Source organism: Sorghum bicolor, chromosome 4, assembly GCF_000003195.3.
Source record: "Sorghum bicolor cultivar BTx623 chromosome 4, Sorghum_bicolor_NCBIv3, whole genome shotgun sequence".
Lineage (NCBI taxonomy): Eukaryota > Viridiplantae > Streptophyta > Magnoliopsida > Poales > Poaceae > Sorghum > Sorghum bicolor.
This window is the reverse complement of record NC_012873.2, coordinates 64,270,569-64,284,242: the sequence shown is the minus strand read 5'-3', so window position 1 is coordinate 64,284,242 and position 13,674 is coordinate 64,270,569.

The window sequence follows — 13,674 nt, the reverse complement described above, 5'->3', positions numbered from 1 at the left end:
TGCAAGGAAACCTTAGAATCAATAAGACTTGAGGCAGTGGAGAACATTACAAGGTATCAACGAGAAACCAAGAATTGGAGAGACCGCAAGGTAGTACGAAAAGACATACAAAACGGGGACCTGGTGCTCAGGAAAAAAGGAGATCACCCAAACGCTGGTAAATTGCAACCCAAGTGGGAAGGACCTTACACAGCAATACAAGCGGGAAGGTCGGGATCCTTCTACCTGAAAGACCTCGAAGGAAGAACCTCCACCCACACGTGGAACGTCGACAACCTACGTAGATTTTACATTTGAGTGTAAGGGTGACCCCTGCAAAATAAGCGGCGGCATCCACATCCCTAAATACGCTTGTTTTCTTTTTCTCTACTTTTTCGCATTCCAAGGTCTGCACTCTTTTCCTCACAGGGGTACTCCTACCAGGAGGTGAGGTTTTTAACGAGGCAGAACCTATGTAAAAACCTCTGAAATATAAAGAGGAATCCACCCCAGAACCAAAGCCCAAAAAGTCGAAAAACAGCCAGCAACGAGGCCGTAGCATTCGACAAAACATCACGTGATCACAAGGACCCTCCGCAGCTTTCATCCAACAGCTCAGAAAGCTCGGAACGTCCTCAAAGGTGAAAAAAAACACCAAATCCTTAGCAAAAGACCTAGCCAAGAGCCGGGCAGCAAGGATAACACGGCCAAAAAGTGAAAAAGTCCTGTCCTTCTCAGGCATCACAACATGGCCAGAAGGAGCAAAACCTTCAAACCTGACAAAGACCTGAGGAGAATCATGCATCAGGAACCATATTATTTTCGCCAAAAGGCAGCAGAGGTTTAACATTCACAGGACAGACCCCAACGAAATTCACATAACCTTCACCAAAATAAGGTCGAAGGTATCCTGCTACTCTAAGCAGACCCCCAACAAACAAAGTGTGAAATTAAAACGAAACTACAATAACCCTCGGTCAGATACAACAAAACCAACTACCACAACAACCATCAATAACCCGATAATAAATTTTGACCTAACGGAGTACATAAAATAAATGCATGAAAGCCTATAAAACCAGGCTCACCCTACCACCACCCTCAATCAGGATCAGCATACAAAGACCCGAGCATCGAGTGCAAACCTAGCAGTCAAAAAGCAAAATCCTAGGCCACCATGGAAGCAGGAGTTAGCCTCACAACACCAACAAAAGTTTGTATCGCACGTAGCTTCGTAATACTAGAACTACGGCGTTGTGATGAACATCGACCACAAAGTCGTGTACAGCCACAACAGAAACAATGGAAGTCAGACTCAGAGGTCTCTGAAGGGTATCGCACGAAGTCTCGTAACATCCCTTCAGAACCTCCGACTTAGACAGCCGAAGGTTCTCCTCGACAACACTCCACGGGAGTCGAGCAAAGGGAAAAAATAGCACAATTCAGCGAAGGATCCTTCGCGCCAAAAAAGTCGAAGGTTCTAAGGCCAAGAAGCAGCGATCCTCCGCGCAAGAAAAAATCAACAACTCCTTCGCAACATCAAGCATCAAGAACAAGCAAGCCACAGCAACACAAAGATCCTTAGGATCAACACCACCGTGACGTTGCAATATACAAATGCTGTAGCGCGAAGGTTGTAATAAAAATGAGATCGAAGGTTGTAGCAAACTTTAAAACTTTATTATCGATGAAGAAATCATTACAAAAGTTCGTTTACAGAAAATGAATAAAATCATCCTTCGACCCATAAAAAGTCGAAGGTTACAGGTAGCTTGTACAAGCTCAACTCACAAATCCTCCTTCAACTAAACAACCGAAGGATCTATGAGTCATGTACAAATTATAGCGCGAAGGTTGTCAAAATTAAAAGGTGCGAAGACCATGTAGTAAAAATGTCTGATCTTTATTAACCGTATACAATGTACATAACACAAGCTTACAACAAAAAATGAAAAACATCCTCCGACCGTAAAACGCCGAAGGTTCTAAGACCCTCGCACAATTCTAACATACGAATCTGGAAAAAGCCTAAGATCATCACAGTAATCACGAACAAGGAAATCAACTAAGTCATCTATACTACGCGTAGGATACTTATGGCGCCACCAGTCAATTAGATAACCCCTCGCGTACAAATCTCCACGCTTGAACGTCACCGGGGTAACGTAACTTCCTTCGTCAAAGTTCGAAGGAAGATCTTCCAACGGAGCGGAACTCACAACCTGCGCAGAAAATAACAACTTCAAAGCCATCACAAACGAAGGATAAAACTAAAAAGCCAAACGAAGCTTACGAACCTCCGGAAAACCTTGAAGAAAAGGCTCAGCAACATCCTCAGAAGCCTCCGCCACCCAGCGTACCCTATCCCTCTCACCAAAGATGCGAAGGATAGGATATGGCAACTACATAAACACATCAAATCATGTCAAAAAATATAAGCAAAACCTACGATAAACGAAAAGAAAAACAAAAACATCCACCTAAGCCGGAGGCCATGAACCTCGGCGCGCAAGCGACTGGATAAATCCAGATCCTTCGCCATCAATATCATATCCAACAAACTCGAACATATCCACCAATCTCATGTTAGGGAAGGCAACTCGCCAATACTCCCACAATTCGCCAGAAACATAAATCCCTTTGTAAAAAAACGAAAGGGGAGTAATGAAACGATCCTGCGCAGGTCCTCCGCCAGAGACCTGCGCAGGATCAAAGTGTAAAACAAAGGCTTATCTGAAAACAACTCAATATATTATATTTTCAACAGTCTTTACAAAATAAAACACAACCTCCGGCCTTACTTACAAAAAAGCGTCACATGCTTGGACGCAAAAAAGACTAAGAAAAACCTAAAAACTAAAAAGCCTCACACCTGAGGCGGAGGAGGAGCAGAAGCCTCGGGCGTCTCTGAAACCTTGGCACCAGATCCCTCCGGAGCTTTGGCACCAGTATCACGAGCCTCCGCTTCAGCCTGGGTCGGAGGACACGCCTCCCTCGGTGGACGCGAAGGACCGGCCTTGACAACCTTAGCCTTCTTCTTCGCAATCTCCTACAAAATACCCATCTTAAGTAACATTGCAAAGCAGCGAAGCAAAATACAAAAAGAAATAACCAAATAATACAAACCTCAGCTCGACGATCCTCCGCCATTTTCTTCGCCTCATCCCGCCCAAACCTAATCCAGAACGAACTGATAAAGTTCCGGACAGATTTGCGCAGGGAAGGGGTCCCTTCGCCAACGTCCTCCGCCGCGGCAAATTCCTCCTTGGCGACTCCCTCCGCGTGAGAGCAACCTCCGCGGCGCAAAAGCCTAGCGAAGGAGCTAACCGCAGCCAAAGCCCCAAAATCAACAGCACCTCCGACAAAGTCGGGGAGCATGCGGATATGAGACTTCAGCCACGCGAGGGCAGCCCCAACATCGCCGCCGGGCGGAGGAGCAGAGGTGCTTCCCCCAAACTTCGCAAGCGAGTCGGCATAGAGCCCGACAATAGCTGCAGCCTCCGCTTCCGCCTTCTGTATGCGAGTCTGCAGCTCAGCTGCAGACGTCCGCTCAGCGTCAAGCTCTTTGCGAAGGCGTTCAGCAATGTCCTCCGCCTTCTCAGCTCGCTGCAGGGCTACGTCCCTAACTCTCCCCGCCTCAGCAACACTTGTGCGGAGGACCGCCACCGAAGCTTCGGCATCCTCTTTCTCCTTCTTCAGAGCCTCCGACCCAGCCTTGTAGTCATCCCTCTCCTTTTTCAGGGAGTCAACCTCCCTCCTGACGGAGGAAAACTCCTTAACCTCCTCCGACAGACGAGCCTTCTCAGCCTCCAAGGTCTCGTTCTCCTTCTTCAGAGCACCAATCGCCTCATCACGGCAGATAACCTCCCGGGAGCAACGCTCCTCTAAGGCGGCAGCCATGTGATGACCCTGCTCAAAAATAAATAGTTACAACAAACCTCCGAGTGAAAAACCGCGAAGGAAGACATAACAAAGCACAAACATACAAGGCTATGGTGCTCATATTGCACGCGAAGGAGCGTGTCAAAGTCCATGCCGCGAAGCTTCTGACGAAAACGATCTGTAAACCAAAAACAATTAAGAAAAACCACCGTAAGAAAAAAAAACCTTCGGCGGAGGCCAGAACACTAACCTCCGACCAAGGAATGAACCTCGCGCAAGGCATCAGTCCAACCTGTGATCGAAGGTTCAGAAGCACCTGCACATAACAAAAACAAACCTTAGAATAAAATGCCAAAAACAAACCAAACTGTTGAACCAAAAAGAAGAAACTCACCAGGACCAAGAACATCAGCAGGCGAAGGCCTGTTGGCCAACGCAGAAGGCGCAGGCTCACGCGGCGGAGGAACGACAAGCCCTTCCTGCGCAACGCTGGCGCCTTTAGCCATCTCCTCCGCGGTAGCCAGCCCAGCAAAAACATCCGCTGAAAGATAAACCAAAAACATGAGAACAAGTCAATCAAAACTTGCATAAAAACAAAATAATCAACAAAAAATCATTACCCATGTACAACGAATTAATACCGTCACCAGCCGGACGAAGGGGAGCCTCCGCCCTCCTGATCCTCCGAACGGAGGCGGACTCAGCTTCGTCGCTGGACTCCACCTGAACCTCCTTAGGCGGAGACCCTCCGCCAACTGAAGCAACGCGCGGACCCTCAGACGCTGCAGGATTCGCCTCCCGCGCAGGGCTCGCCTCAGGGGCCTCCGCGTCGGAAGACTCCTCCCCAAGAAGAGACGCGAAAGGCGCGCGCACAGAGGAGACCGCACGCGAAGCTTCAACTTCAGGAGCTCCACCAGCAGCAGCGGCCTCCGCAGGTGCAGAAGCTACCGAGTTTGACTCGGCACCAGATGAGCGGGCGGAGGAAGACTCCACAGGAGTTTCTAGCACAACCTCCGCCCTCCGCTTCTTCGCAAGTTGCTTGACTGCGCCGCCCCCTTTCCTCTTCTTCGACTCCGCCAAAGCAACAGCCTTCGAGGAGTCCTTCTTCTTCTCCAACCCAAGCAAAACATCCGGAGGAATAACATAATCCTCATACTCGATCCCCAATTCCTCAAAAACGCGGTTGAACCGGGGCATCGTCCCAAGCGCAGACCTCCGCTGGAGATACTCCTTCTCCGAGATCTTCCCGACGATCCTCCGGGCAGAAACCTCCACACGATCAAGGAAGGACTCCTTGGTCTCATCCTCCGGAATACCTGCGCCGAACCGGGGAAACGGCAACCCCTCCGGAGGACCAAAAACAGGAACTTGCACCATCTCAATGGTGAACTCATCGGTCCTGCGGCCAAGGGGCCAGTAGTCAGCAGCGACCATCTCCTCAACCAAATCCCGGCCCCCGGAATATCGGCATGCCAGCGCAAATGCCTTATCACAAGCAAGTCGCTCCTCCGACATCTCCTGCGAAGGATCAACCTTCGAGAAAGGCTTCAGCTCCTTCATCAGCGACGCGTAAGGATAAACTTTATCAACGCTGCCGTCATCTAAAGTCTTCGACGCAGCGGGGGTCCTCACGTAGAACCAAGCTCTCATCCAATCCTTCTCCCACTTCCCCTTTTGGCAGTAGGAGATCTCGCACCTTGGCCCAGGCATGGTGCGGCGCGGCATGAACGCGCAGCTTCCAAACTGCGCAATGCACTCAACACCTTCGGCATCCTTCACCTTCTTAGGTTGACGCTGAAGCTCAAAATACGAGCAGAAAGTATCAATGTGGGGCATGGCTCCGTAGGATTCACACGCCCAGGCGAATTTGCTAAGTGTTAGTATCCCATTGGGACTGAAGTGTTGCAGCTCCACATTGAAGCTCTCCATCACTTCGCGAAGGAAATGATATGGAGGCATCCGAAGCCCGCAGGTGAAGAAATCCCTAAAAACAACAGCATAACCTTCACCAGGCGCAGGCACCGTTTGACCCGCAGGAGGAGCCTCCGCCCGACCTTCCTTGAAAAACCTAGCCTCAACCATGTCAGCGATATCCTCCGTCCTCACAGTCGACTGCCCGAACTCAAAAGTAATCGCCGCCATCTCCTCAAACTCCTTCGCACTGATCAAATCACCGACAGAAGCTTCGACGTCAGACAACGTCTCCTCCAGATCTCGAGCTGCAGCCACCTCAAGCATCCACTCCTCAAACCTCCGCAGCCAACCTCCAGACCTCACACTAAGGAAACCGCGCAAAGGACCAGAAAAATCTGACCTCGAAGGACGCGGTGAAGGAAGCTGAGCCACCGTAAAACCTCCGACAACACTAGAACTAAACAGAAACGCACGCAAGCAGCTCAGAGAGAAAGACGTAGCGAAGGAAGGTGTGCAGGCAATGAGCAGCAGGGGTGAGAGCTCAAGGCTCCCCAGCATCCCCTTTTATAGGGGGGGGCCTGCGATCGCGCGGCCGTTGCGATTCCCCGCGCCCAACGGCTATAAGCGGAGGAATCGCCCAAACCGTTGCGCTTCGTCAATGCCAACGGCTAACTCCAACGGCAATAAAATCCTCCGCAATCCTCCGCAATCTAACGCGCGTAGGATACCAGACTAATATAGCAGCAATGATCGGAGGATCCCGGCAAAATAAAGAAACAAGAAAAATTACGACTAAGTAAAAGAAACAGTTATCCAACATTTGCTAACAACCACATCCTGCGCACCAGGGGGGAAGGCAGCAACCATGCTCATAATCTCCGCAGCGTAGCATGTTTTTGAGCACATGGACCGCAGGAGTGCCATTAGCCCAAAAAGGGGGGAACTGTTGGGGAAAAGCTGCATCCTTCCCCCTGGTAGCGCCGGAGGTTATCCTTCACCTGAGGAACCTCCGACGCCTGGAACGTCGGAGGATATCCTTCGACGGGAAATGCTAATGTTGACGACTCGTCTGGTCGTGCAAAGTGTGTGCAGGGACTGAAGCACCGGCGGAGGTCCACGAGTGAGGAAAGGTTGGAACCTCCGACCCTCCCGGGGCCGAGGATGGCGGGAGAACGTAGCCAGGCCAAGGAACCTCCGACTGGACCAGGCCAAGGAGGAACTCCCGGGGTGGCCGGGTGAAGCAACCTCCGACCAGCCGGGCTGCGGAACCTCCGACACCAAAGCGTCGGAGGATCCGCAACTGGGCGGAGGATCCGAGCCTCCGACCTGCTGAGGCCCCAGTCAAAGGATGAACGAAGGGTTCGCAATGTGAAATTACGCGGGTGTATTGGAGTCAGTAGACTGCGATGAAAGAATATGCTGGAATATTCCCCCACCGTCACGGGGCATTTATGTAAATGTCGTTGGGTCGGTTTCCGGGCCCTATATAAGGGGCGTGATGCCGCCATTAATAAAGGGGAGAGCATTCACTGTATTCACCTACTGTTGAGCCTATTGCCTGTTGGAGCTCAGACCTCTCACGGCACCGAGTGAGAAGGTTCACCATTCACCGTACTGCTGGGGAGTGCGGAGAGCACCTTCCCAACACCGACTACAATCAGAGCACAATACATATCGATCAGCCTGACGACGGAGCAAAGAGACTTTTTGCGTTCGTCGTTCTTTAAATCCAAATACAATAATTAAGTCCGATCCTTTCCATGATAAAAACGACCTACCACTCAGTACAGGAAACTGCTATTAGTGCTTTGAATTATTTATTACCAGGGTAGTAAGAGGCAGCCACGTTTGCCTTGCATAGCGGACAGCTTCTAGCCTTTGGTTTAACGGAAGTCACGTAACCGTAAGTAAACAGTTGTGTTACTTTCTGGGAATAATCTTCTTGGTCGCCGTGTCCTCGTCCAAAATGCAGGCAAAAGTCGTTCAAATTTTTTTGCCGACTGGTAAAACTGAACTGTCTGGCTCGTACCTGGTCGCTGTTCTCTGTGACACGTACGGTGAGAGGTACATACCACCCGGTACTTTTGTAATAAGTACGCCAAGCATTGTTAAAAAAAAGGGTAGTAGTTATATTGACAAAGGTGAAAATAGTTTTATTTGACATGGACAAAGCAAAGACTGCACGAGTAGTATATATTATATTGGAACTGGTAGAATCACTGGCCAGTGATTGGAAGCAGCAGTCACTCATTCGATCTCTACTGTGTCGTGTTCAACAACAACTTGATGTTGAACCACTGTCCGTTTCAAATTAAGATTACTGCTAGTATAATGAGCCTTTGTTCACCGTAAACGTTCTGCGCATGACGACTAAGAAATACTGCTAGGTGGTCTATTACAGAGTAATATATAGTTCAGGACTTCAGGGCAGTTTTTTTATATATATATTAAAGACGAAGAACTCAAAACCATCTCATGCACGCATTGGCCATTCTAGTATAGATGTCTCAGAGAGAACTGTCGTAGTTTATTTGGTAATGACGGCTCTTACGTACGCTAAGATGAAATACAGTATATATACAGGAGTAGTTGAGAAGATAAACAGATTCCTAGTAGTCACGTCTGCTCTTCCAAATCGCATGCAGTATCAGTATATGGTCCATTAGATCAGTTTCCAGTATGAAAAAAAAACAAATTAAACCAAACAACTTTGCTGACTTGAGAATTGAGATGCAGAGCCTCGGTCCAGTCATGTCCTGCCTTCACGTAGCAAACAATCTGCAGGCTTCGCTGCTGCAACTGTGCGTTACGTCTAGACCACTCCTAAAACAGGAATATATGGTGGATGCAAATGAAATGGCGCTCGATCGTACGTACGTTCTCCTAGCAATAGAACATCCAGCATGCGTGGCTGCAATTCTTGTTAACAACTCATATATTGATAATATAGGGAGTGTTTAGGTGGGAGACTGGACTGCAGTTGGAAAGTCCGAGTGGTACTGCAGGCGGTCAGCGTCATATGCAGTTGTTACTTACCAACCCAGCCGTCCTGTTCCGCTGCTAATTATGTTATAGACAAACTGCCGAGGGGAAAGCGAGATATGGACTCGTCTGGATCCTGATATCGATTATCGAACAAGTTCATTTCTCTGTTGTCATATACATGCATGCCTCTAGGCTCTAGAGCTGATGTAGATTTTAATTACACTTGTGTTTTTTTCCCTATAATGACTTTTTTTTGCTTTATGAAGCCAGTAAAGTAAGTATCCTTGTTAATTATCAGTATATCATGTGGATGTGGGCACGGCTACCGTTTGATGCACTGCCATTTTCATATGAAGCTGTGCAGTAACTTACAGAAACTTGGATGCTTCACGACCCGGCAACACAACGACCGCGGGGAACAGGAACACAATGCACGCAAGAAGTCAGATGGAAGAAGCAAAGTGGCACCCGATATGGGCCATGAGAGCTTCAATAGGCGCCGATCGTACTGATCCGGTGATCCCTGCTTGTCCACGCTGATGAGATGGGAGTCGTTGCAGCTGGTTTTGGAGGCAAGGCAAGGCAATGCTGCTCCTATCCAGCAGAGTCCCGGCCGTCGATGAATGCAGTTTGGTGCGGCGTGCAGTGCAGCGTCACACATCGCCGCAGGGGCGGCGGAGATCGTCGCCAATAATTGATGGTTTTGAGCACGTATAGCAGGACTAAAAAGTTCGGGACTTGTTTAGTTCATCCTGAAAACCAAAAAGTTTTCAAGATTCTCCGTCACATCGAATCTTATGGCACATGCATGAAACATTAAATATAGACGAAAACAAAAACTAATTACACAGTTCAGTTGTAAATCACGAGATGAATCTTTTGATCCTAGTTAGTCCGTAATTGGATAATATTTGTCACAAACAAACGAAAGTGGAATGGAAACGAACCGAGGAAATCTGCAACTTGGTGTCTTCTTTGATTTGATTTCAATGAGTGTGCTTCGTTCGACCGTACTAGCTCGGTGAGCTAGACAGCACGCAACTACTGCCTCTCGAGTTTGTGTCTCCGTTTTACTTGTGCTTCCGACTCCTTGCCTTGGGACGCCACCAATCATCGGCTACAGTCGTCAAGGACTGAACCAGCTACATACGTACGTACACTGAGGTTTGCCTGTTGCCGCATCTTCAGGATGATCAGTTTGGCACTATGGTCAAAGGGAAAGGGGTAGCCGGGTAGGATACAGGACCACCAGATGATGAGCAGCTTTCTTTGCTCCTCTCGAAGAAACCAGCTTTACTTATTATTAGGAGGTAACCTCAAACAAATAAATCTGAGCCATTGTTTTTAAAAATTTTTAATCAATCAATTAAGTAATTAACATAGAAAAAAAAGAAAAAAAAAACTTAATCCTCAAATCACGAGAGACACATGAGTGGGCGCATGGCCCTTCCTTGTTTGTTCCTTTGCAAACCCAAGAAAGTTGAGATGCTTTGAATATATTAAATTGAGCTTTCCCTGGACCATGATATATGTAGCCTTGTTTACTTCCAATTTTTTTTTGCAAAATAGAAATAGTAGCACTTTCGTTTGTATTTGACAAATATTGTCCAATTATAGACTAACTAGGCTCAAAAGATTCGTCTCGTAAATTACAAGTAAACTGTGTAATTAGTTATTTCTTTTATTTATATTTAGTGCTTCATGCATGTGCCGTAAGATTCGATGGGATGAGGAATGTAAAAAATTTTGCAAAATATTTTGGGAACTAAACAAGGCCGCTTTTTCATAATCCAAGACTGAAACAAACACGTCGTTTACTGTAACTGAGAAGGCCATCACAACTTGACAACTGCCAATGGACGTACTCCACTGAATGCCACAGATCATCGATCAGAGTTAGGCAACGACTTGTTGAAAGCAACAAGTGTACGTATTTACAAATGTTGAGCAACAGTGTATACACCTGTAGCTGCAGGTATTAAGCTAGAACAAGTATATATACACCAATAATCATGCATTCTGCATCGTCTAACTATAATCAATTACCAGTTGTCAACTTGCATTGGAAGACACTGAGATTATTTTCTCCCCATGCATGCTCATGCATGCAGCTAGTCAGAGTTATGAGCAACGCAACTTCTAAGTTTCATCACGTACCGAGATCAGCAAATGATCCAGTGGTCGGCTTCACAATTTTGTCGTCTTACGCGAAAGTTCTTCTATACACTACTAGCTCATGAGAGGCATGCAGCAGTTATTTAGTATTAATCAAAGAGACACACCTAATCCGCGAGCTTATTGTTAACTACAGTTGAAGCGCCAGTCAGCAGATCCAACAACTTCACGATTCGTCGCTTTCCCTTCCACTTGTGTGTGTGTGTGTCTCGATATCTCCAACCATTCCTAGGTGTCGATCTCAACAGACGACAGTAGTATTCTGCTGTGTTTCCTTGTTAGGATTTGCAAGCACGCATGCTGCGTTTGCAACTTTTATTTGTTCTTCGTGTGGACATGATGTATAGTAGCGTGTTTGGCTATGTCTGTATATTATCCATAAATACTGGAAAATAGCTCCGATCCACTTTTGTAGCCGACAATGGCAGAAAATTTATTCCATAAGACTGCCACATTTCTGGTCTCTAGATTAATACATTGCACATGTCCATTATTTCCACCATATGCATGCCTCACGAAAAGTCACGAAACTACAAATTAAGTAAGCGGGTAGTTCAGGATACGTACTCCATGAAATTTCAAGAAGGATAGGCGTTAGTACACTGTCAAAAATCTGTGAATGATTGAGTTTGCGTCATTACGTATATACTATGTATATGTATCTAGCTTCAGTACTATAAGTACATATTTCCGATCCGATTTATTTCTACGTTGCTGTGAGAGTTCCGTACCACGCGGACGCTATCCTGTTCACTGATATAAAAAGTTATGGTTGAAAATATTTATTAGGAAAAAAATACTATTTTCTAGCAGAAAAAAAACGGTTTAAGACAAGCGAGAAGGCTAAATCAAGAGGCTACGTTGGCCATTAGTTTCCTGCCAGTTGACGCAGGAAGGATGATCCATGGAACGGATTCTGCATGCTGGAGTTCGCGTGTCTGTTTCAGATGCTGTTGCAACTGAACGTCGTCTGAACCTCACCAGTGTTGACCCCGCATATTCTATGACTATTGACTAAGGTTTACATTTTTACATTCATTTTCCTTTTGCGAGGATATGTATAAGATTTACAAGTCTCACTTCAGTCGCTATCAGGCTAAGTAGGTAGTACTGAGAGGTTTGCCTGTTGCTGCATCTTCAGGCGAGGCCAACTGCGATACAGTTATCTGCAGTTCTGTTCTGTATCAGTTGGCACTTGGTACAGGACCGGATAATGAGCATGCAGTTTATTTCAAATCTTGCGTAGTTATCATCAGTTTTTTTTATAAGTTTTAGGGTATGTTTGATTCAAACTTCAACCGTGGTTTAGGGTTTTTTTTAACAATAAAAAAAAACTGGAAGTAGAAGGCAAATTTTGATCCCCCATATTCCACGATGCAGCTAAGGAACACTCCACGAATTACTCAGAATCCGGTTTCCAATTAGGGTTAAACAATTATATGGGACCCACATGTAAATCTCCAATTTATTGAGAAAAAAAACATAAATGCTAGAAATCGATCTACCTAACTCCAGCACGAGAATGGAGCTTAGCACGATGCTAGGGATTCTGATGTGATTCATCGATGGACATGGACTTCCAATTAAACCAGTGCTAAGCTCAAATAAGAATGATATTCGGATAAATATTTTTGTTTCATTCATCTCCTGAAAGCCCCGGATTCAATATAGCCGAAATATTGAACCCGGATCCATATCAGGATTTAAAAATTTGTCAAAAGGAAGATGCATTAATTTCAGTAATTTTGGGGTTGCTGAAAACATACGAAATTTTGTATTACATTAATGCATGTGCTTTATTCTAAAAACATAACTTATACCCACATTTTATATTATTTATGTTGCATATTTTTCTACTCAATAGATGTGTGGTCATAAAGCATGCTAATATTTTGTTTGGGTCTTTTTTAGTATCATATCCTTTGTTCAATTTCAGCAAATTTTGGTGAACTTTTATGAATTTCCATAATTTTTTGGAGTAGCCAAAAGAATTGAACACTGAATTGAAAACATGATCCATCTTAACCAGATTTCAATTCGCAATCTGACAATCCACTTTCTACTTGTCTTCCCAACTTTTGATATATGTTGTCTTAAAGGTACCCCCACAAAGACGGCCGGACAATCTAGCAAAATAGGTAATAAATACAATCTACTTCCTCTATTCCAAATTATAAGTCATTTCAACTTTTTTGAAAAATTAAAATATCTCAAATTCGACCAAATATATATAATAAATAATAAAATTTATAATATCAAATATGTATCACTAGATTCTCTATTAATTACATTATAACAGTATAGTACTATAATCATAAATTTTTGTAATTATCTCTATATTTTAGTCAAACTTTATATGTTTTGAAAAAACTAGAAAAACTTATAATTTGAAATAACTTATAATACAGAATGGAAGGAGTTTTTCTTTCACCTTTTGACCCTCAACTTCACCATCTAGCTTTGCATGGTCCGTGATATATAAGTTCTTTTTTCACAACCCAAAACTGAAACAAGCACGTCCTTACTGTACTTGAGAAAGCCATCACAGCTTGACAACTGCCTACCACAGATCATCGATCAGAGCTAGGCACGGACTTGTTGAAAACAACAAATGTATGTATTTAAATTTTGTGCACCAGTGTATACACCTGTAGCTGTAGGTATTAAGAACAAGTATACATATAACAAAGTATATATAGATCAATAATCATGCATTCTTCTCTCCGGAATTGACGCGTG